This window comes from Macaca mulatta, chromosome 11 (assembly GCF_049350105.2).
Source record: "Macaca mulatta isolate MMU2019108-1 chromosome 11, T2T-MMU8v2.0, whole genome shotgun sequence".
NCBI lineage: Eukaryota > Metazoa > Chordata > Mammalia > Primates > Cercopithecidae > Macaca > Macaca mulatta.
Genome location: NC_133416.1, coordinates 12,965,990 through 12,971,872, shown reverse-complemented (window position 1 = coordinate 12,971,872; position 5,883 = coordinate 12,965,990). Strand labels below are relative to the sequence as shown.

The 5,883-nt window shown below is 48.7% G+C and overlaps 1 long non-coding RNA gene across 1 annotated transcript; it reads left to right on the top strand.

Moving 5' to 3' along the window:
- The first annotated feature begins 3,636 nt into the window (after positions 1–3,636).
- Positions 3,637–5,622, top strand: LOC144332791 (uncharacterized). Its single transcript, XR_013400901.1, has 2 exons — positions 3,637–4,750; positions 4,886–5,622. It is a non-coding gene; the product is annotated as an uncharacterized LOC144332791 (long non-coding RNA).
- Positions 5,623–5,883: the final 261 nt, after the last annotated feature.

The following is a 5,883-nucleotide window of genomic DNA, read 5'->3' as shown; positions in this document are numbered from 1 at the left end:
GCATTGAGTTTCCTATGGAGGTGTAGGAAGAGCACGATTTGGCTCACGTCAAAATACTTTGCAGTGAAGCTGCACGGAAGAGGATTTTAGGCTTCCATTTGACGTTTCAGACAACGCCTGAGTGTTACAGGATCCTCTTGCTTGTTAAAAAAGCACCAGATGAGAAAGGCTACTGGTTAATAAGGGACACTTTTTACATTAGCACAGAGAGGTTGGCTTGAGATAAATTCAGTGTAACGTAGGTGTGTTTGTAAGCCGTGAAAGGGACCATCTCTCTGCTGGCGACATAAGTTTTCTGGTATGGATTTTGTTCTGAAAAAGGATGACTGGCATTCGGTAGAATCATTCCAAAATTCACCTGGAAGGCATCCACATGGTGCCTTGTTTTCTCCTGACATTCTGGGCACCACGAGGAATTATTCTTGTCTTCAGCACTGGCAGGAGACTTTTCCTGAACACCCGCTCCTCTTTGGAGTTGTGGGTGCGAAGGGGTCAGAGTGACCCCGTCTTCATGGAGCTTTCGGACACCATGGGGACAGTGTGGCACGATGTCGGGCTCGGGTGGGATGGAGGCTTTCCCCAGAAAACAGCTGCCGATTCCAGGGCGGCCCTCGACCCCTCCTCCCTCTGTTCCTCCACATCATGTCTGAATTAAGGCTGTTCTATCATAGCGGGGGTGTCATGTTAACTGGAAGTGTGCTTTTGTTCTGGGCAGTAAATAAATTAATGGTACATTTGCCAAGGACAGCGAGATGTGATTTGATGAATCCAGTGTGGAAAAGGAGAAGGGGCTTGGCGGGGTGGGGACATGTGTGATGGCAGCAGAAAGGAGCAGCCATGAAAGCTGGTGGGATGGAGGGGCCGCGCCCGCATTTCCATGGGGTCTGTCGATGTTTGTGCCACTAGACCTGAACCTCTGTCTCCACTTCTAAAACCTGCATGGTGAGGAAGCCCCTGATGGGCCTGAGTTGTTACTTCCCATGGCCATTGCTGGGAAGGGCCCCGGACGCCTCTCCTGGCCGGTGACGGCCCCAGGACTAGACACTGGCTTCGTCCTGACCTCTGCGGGGGGCTTGGGCTCCACACACAGCAGGTACCTGCGCATGCCTTTGGACGTGAGATGTTGGTGCTCGGCTTGGAGGCCACCGCGATCTGGGTGTGGTCAGGACTGGCTCATCCTTTGGGGAGAGAGCACCTGCCCAGGGGCTTCTCTGAGGTGCATAGCCCTGCAGTGCCCTCACAGGATGCCCTGTCCTGCGGGGACTTCCTGCCATTCCCCTGGACCCTCAGGTGTGGGAGCCAAGTGTGGTGTGTGTGTGTCCCGGGTGGGGGTGCTGAGGACACCACGTGCCTGCTCGTGCGAAGACCCGAGGCACTGCATGGGCTCATTTCCAGGGGCCTGTTGGCATCTGGGGGCGTGTGGGTGTCTTTCCACTGGCAGGAAATAATGGGTGGCCCATGTTACCTTTTTTGTCTTTTTTTTTTTTTTTTTTGCCAAAAAGCCCTAATGCCAACGTTGCTGTCCCGCTGTGGGAACCACCCATGTCAGGCTCACTGGCCCTTCTGTTTCTGGGCTGTTGCAGTGTTGTGTTGGGATAACTGTGTTAACTTCGTTTGAATTTTCTTCCTGTTCCTTTGGAATAAGTGTCGATAGCTTGTGCTGCTTGTTCACCCCAGAGGCAAGGGTGTCCTTTAGGCCTGGCAGAGCACAGCGGTGCAGGGAGGTGCTGGGCCTCGGCCTCCCTTGTCCGCAGCCTCCCTTGTCCGCAGCCCTCACTGCACGTCTGCTCTTCGCTCCTCGTGCACACGGCCGGGGTCACGGGCTGCTCACTCTGCTGTTTGAGATCCTCTGAAAAGGAGATCCACTGAAGGGAGATTGGGGGTGTGCGGCTGATTTTAAATAGGAGGAAATGATGGTAACAGAATGAGCAATGCCTAGCACTTAGTCTCAGGCCTGAGAAATTGTGTTTTAGAAGCAAGGTATCCTCAACTCCGGTTTTCTTCAAATTAAATCTTTTAAAGGGTCCACAAATAACAAATAGTTAAAGCCTAAAACTATGTAACAGAGGGCCTAGAGCCCAAGCCACTGCCACCTCTGATTCCAAGACACCTCAGCAACTTGGTCCTCCTCCTCAGAGAACCCCGCTTCTGCTCCTCCCTCCACGCTCCTCTTCCTCTCCCTGCCCCTCCCTTTCCCTTGGACAGCCCTCCTCTTCCCCCACTTCCTCGGACAGCTTTCTTCCTCCTCTTCTCCCTGCCTGTCCTTGGGCAACCTCCTTGGAACTCCGGTTGAAATTCACTGGTCTGTGGGGCCGCCCATTTGACAGACGAGCATGCTGAGGCCAAGGCACAAGTGAGTGACTCAGACCCGCGCAGAGGCTGACCCAGAGGCCGTACCAACGGGTTGTCACTAATGCAAGAGAAGCAATGATGCGGCTTCACTGATCTCCAGGGAAAGCAGGTCGATAACAGGTTATAAACATGGGAACATTTTGGAAAAGCCGTCGTCCACCTGTCAGCTCCATCTCTCCTGCCCGGAAGATGTAGGGAGAACCTGCCTTCAGCCCACCCTCATCCCGTAACAGGACAGAGGACAAGGGCAGAGACCCAAGTCCTGTCAGTGCCCTCAGGAAACCCCCGTTTCCTCCTCACGGTGGAAGTGGAAACCATCCCACTGGATGATCTTCCCGGGGAGACCCTCCACCCTGAAAGCGAGGAATCTGGTGTGAGCGCACACACATTCTTGGTGCCATCACTTTCTGCAGCTGAACACTGCGTACGTGGCCCGTTATTCTTGCTAGTCCGGTGTTACTGGGTCCTGGGAGTTTCTGTGGGCTGATGGCAAGTGTTTACCATTGTGTTTAGAGAGAACAGAACTTTTTTGTGTCGAAATCACATGATAACCATTGCCATGTGATTCCTTGGGTTGATTGGGGTGGGGGATGCTCAAGTTTTTTCTGAGGTCTAAGTGCTTGTTTGAGACAGTCTCACTTTGTCACCCAGGCTGGAGTGCAGTGGTGCGATCTTGGCTCGCTGCAACCTTTGCCTCCTGTGTCAAGCAGTTCTCCCTGCCTCAGCCTCCCGAGTAGCTGGGATTATAGGTGTGTGCCACCACGCTTGGCTAATTACAAAAATTTCTAATACAGGAAGGGTTTTGCTGTATTGGCCAGGCTGGTCTCGAACTCCTTACCTCAAGAGATTGGCCCACCTTGGCCTCCTAAAATGCTGGGATTACAGGCTTGAGCCACTGTGCCCGGCCCGATCCTGACATCTTTTAAAGCTGCCTTCATGTACCAAAAGCCAGTCTATGTTTGAAAATCAGCCTTGTTGAAGAGCCTAAGAGGAGAGGGATATACTTCAGCTAGGTAAATAACTATGCATATATTAAAAATATGGGCCAAAATCTATCGCAAATATTAACTCTTCTGCTTTGCGTTTTATATCCATTAATGGTTATTCTTTCAGTATTAAGATTTTTAAAGATTCTTTTGATAATTGTGGACAAATTACTATTAAAACTCAGCTGCATTTGTAACACTTTAAAGAACTAACTGATGACATTATTTTTCTCGGAGGCATTTTGGATAGTTACATAATTGTTTATCTCTTTGCCAGAAATCTTTTTTTTTTTTTTCCCAGAGCAGAAACCTGAAAAGAAACATTCCTTTGCATTAAGTGCTATTTCACTGTGTGACAATCAAGTTTTGAATGTGAGAACAAGATCATCGTGTATTTTTGGGATAATTCTTGCTTAATAGTGATAATGCTAAGTGTTAAAATTATGGAACAGTTTGTTTCTTTGAAAATTACTATTTGCCTGCTCACCAGATGGGAGCTGATGAGAATGTGGATGTAAAAATTAAATTGTATTTAGCTTGTATAAAAGAAGTTTCAAAAAGCTTTTTTGTTTTGTGCTACTACTGAAGTTGCTTAGCTGTGGAAATGAGGTGATTGCAGGCACCTAGAATTTGATCTCCTTCACTTCCACGACGGGAAGAAATTCTCCAAGAAGCACAGGAATCTGACTTTCTGATATTGAGACTCCTAGGCGTCAAGCCCCATGGAAGGGGTGGTGATTACATGAGCGTTGGCGTTGATGTGGGCATCCTCCAAGCCGGACGCAGGGAGCAGGGAAGGGCAGAAAGAACAGGCCCCTCAGGAGCCATGAGAAAATAAAGTGTTGGCAGCAGTGGTGAGGGTTGGTGTCAGGGGCCAGGAAGAGGTGGCGAAGGGGGAGCATGTGCCTCAAGACAGCCCTGGAACCCGCAGTCCCTGCAGTGAGGTCTGATCTGCAGGGGACATGGACGGCCAAGCGGCAAGGCCCACAGACAGCCTGGACTCTGCTGCCTCAGAACTCTGGTGGACGTTGCAAACGGCCCCACAGGGTTGCAGTGCACATTCCTCGGACAGAAAGAAGACGCTTGGAACTGTTCCCGGCATGAAGCCAGTGCCCTGTGAACAGTGGCTGCTGCTGTCGTGACTGAGTGCCGTCCAACTGGGGACATTTGCTCTGCTCAGTTCACTGCCTTCAACAAGCTTGACGCATTGAACGAGGGCTCAGTCGATAATGTACTCTGTAAATACTCTCTCCCGGCTAGAGTGAGCAAAGCCCAGGGAGCGGGTGGTTCTTCAGTATTACTCAGGTGTTTGTGGCAGGGCCAGCTGTGCGGCTGCCAGAGCGAATGTGACCAGGAAGCCTCTGTCCCCCCGAGGTGGCCAGCGATCCTGTTACATGTGCCATAGGCAGAAGGTGGGCACTGCTGGGGAACTTGCTCATGTTCCTGTTTTCTGATTGGAAATTCAAGGTTTCTGAGCATCCTACTTCGAATTTGTACATTGCTGAGACTTGTACACATTTCAACGCTTGTTTTTCTCTGCTTTTCAGATCTATACAACCTGGCGTTTGGCCGTGGCTTCCAGGACAGGCTGGATGCAGAGTGAAGTCCTCTCCTCACTGTCAATGTTTGCAGATGTCTTCTTGTATAAACTTCGTATTTCTTGAGACTTTCAATTAGGTTTTTACTTAACTGGACTTTTAAAATTGCCATGCACATAACTCTACCAGTTAGAATCTTGAGCTAACATGGGTTTTTGGTTTTTGGTTTTTGGTTTTACTTTGATGAATGTTTAACATTTGCATGCTGGATGTGGGGGTGGAGGTCATTTATCTGCTTTTCATTGCCTTCTTGGTTATACTTAGTGACTTTCAGGTAAGGTGTGGAAGGCGTGGTACAGGGTGAATTGCAGGCCGCACTGTGGCGCCGTGGAGGACAGGTGCGGGCTGCAGTGGTGTGCACAGTGGATGAGAGACAAGAGGAGACTTCCATCCTTGAGGGAAACACACAACAATTTAAAAAACTGATCGTCTAGCTTACATGAGGTCCAACAAATTCAGTTGGCAAAGTTTAACTTCCAAGTTAATTTAGTAATTTTTCCCCTAAGTCATTAATTTAGTAGCTTATGTTTAAATATATTTCTTTTGTCTAAAGGAGGCCATAAATTCTAAAATGAATGACTAAACATGTAATAATTTAGGCATACAGCACCTGAAGGGAAAACTGCCAGTATGCTACAATATTGGATACAGATGCTTTTAAAAAATATAATGTAGCATTCTTACAATGCATGTGCTCTTAGCGTGTAACTTGGTGGGTAGTTTTGAACTATATTTGTGGGAATGTGTATCTTGAATACTTGAGGCTACCACTGCAGATGTGTGTGTGAGATGTATAAATACTGAATGTTATTCTCCCTTCCCTTAAATGGAAAACATTAGCTCCCTTTTATTTTCATTTTTATTTTTTATTTTTTGAAGTGGACTCTTGCTCTCGTTGCCCAGGCTGGAGTGCAATGGCACAATCTCGGCCCACTGCAATTTCTGCT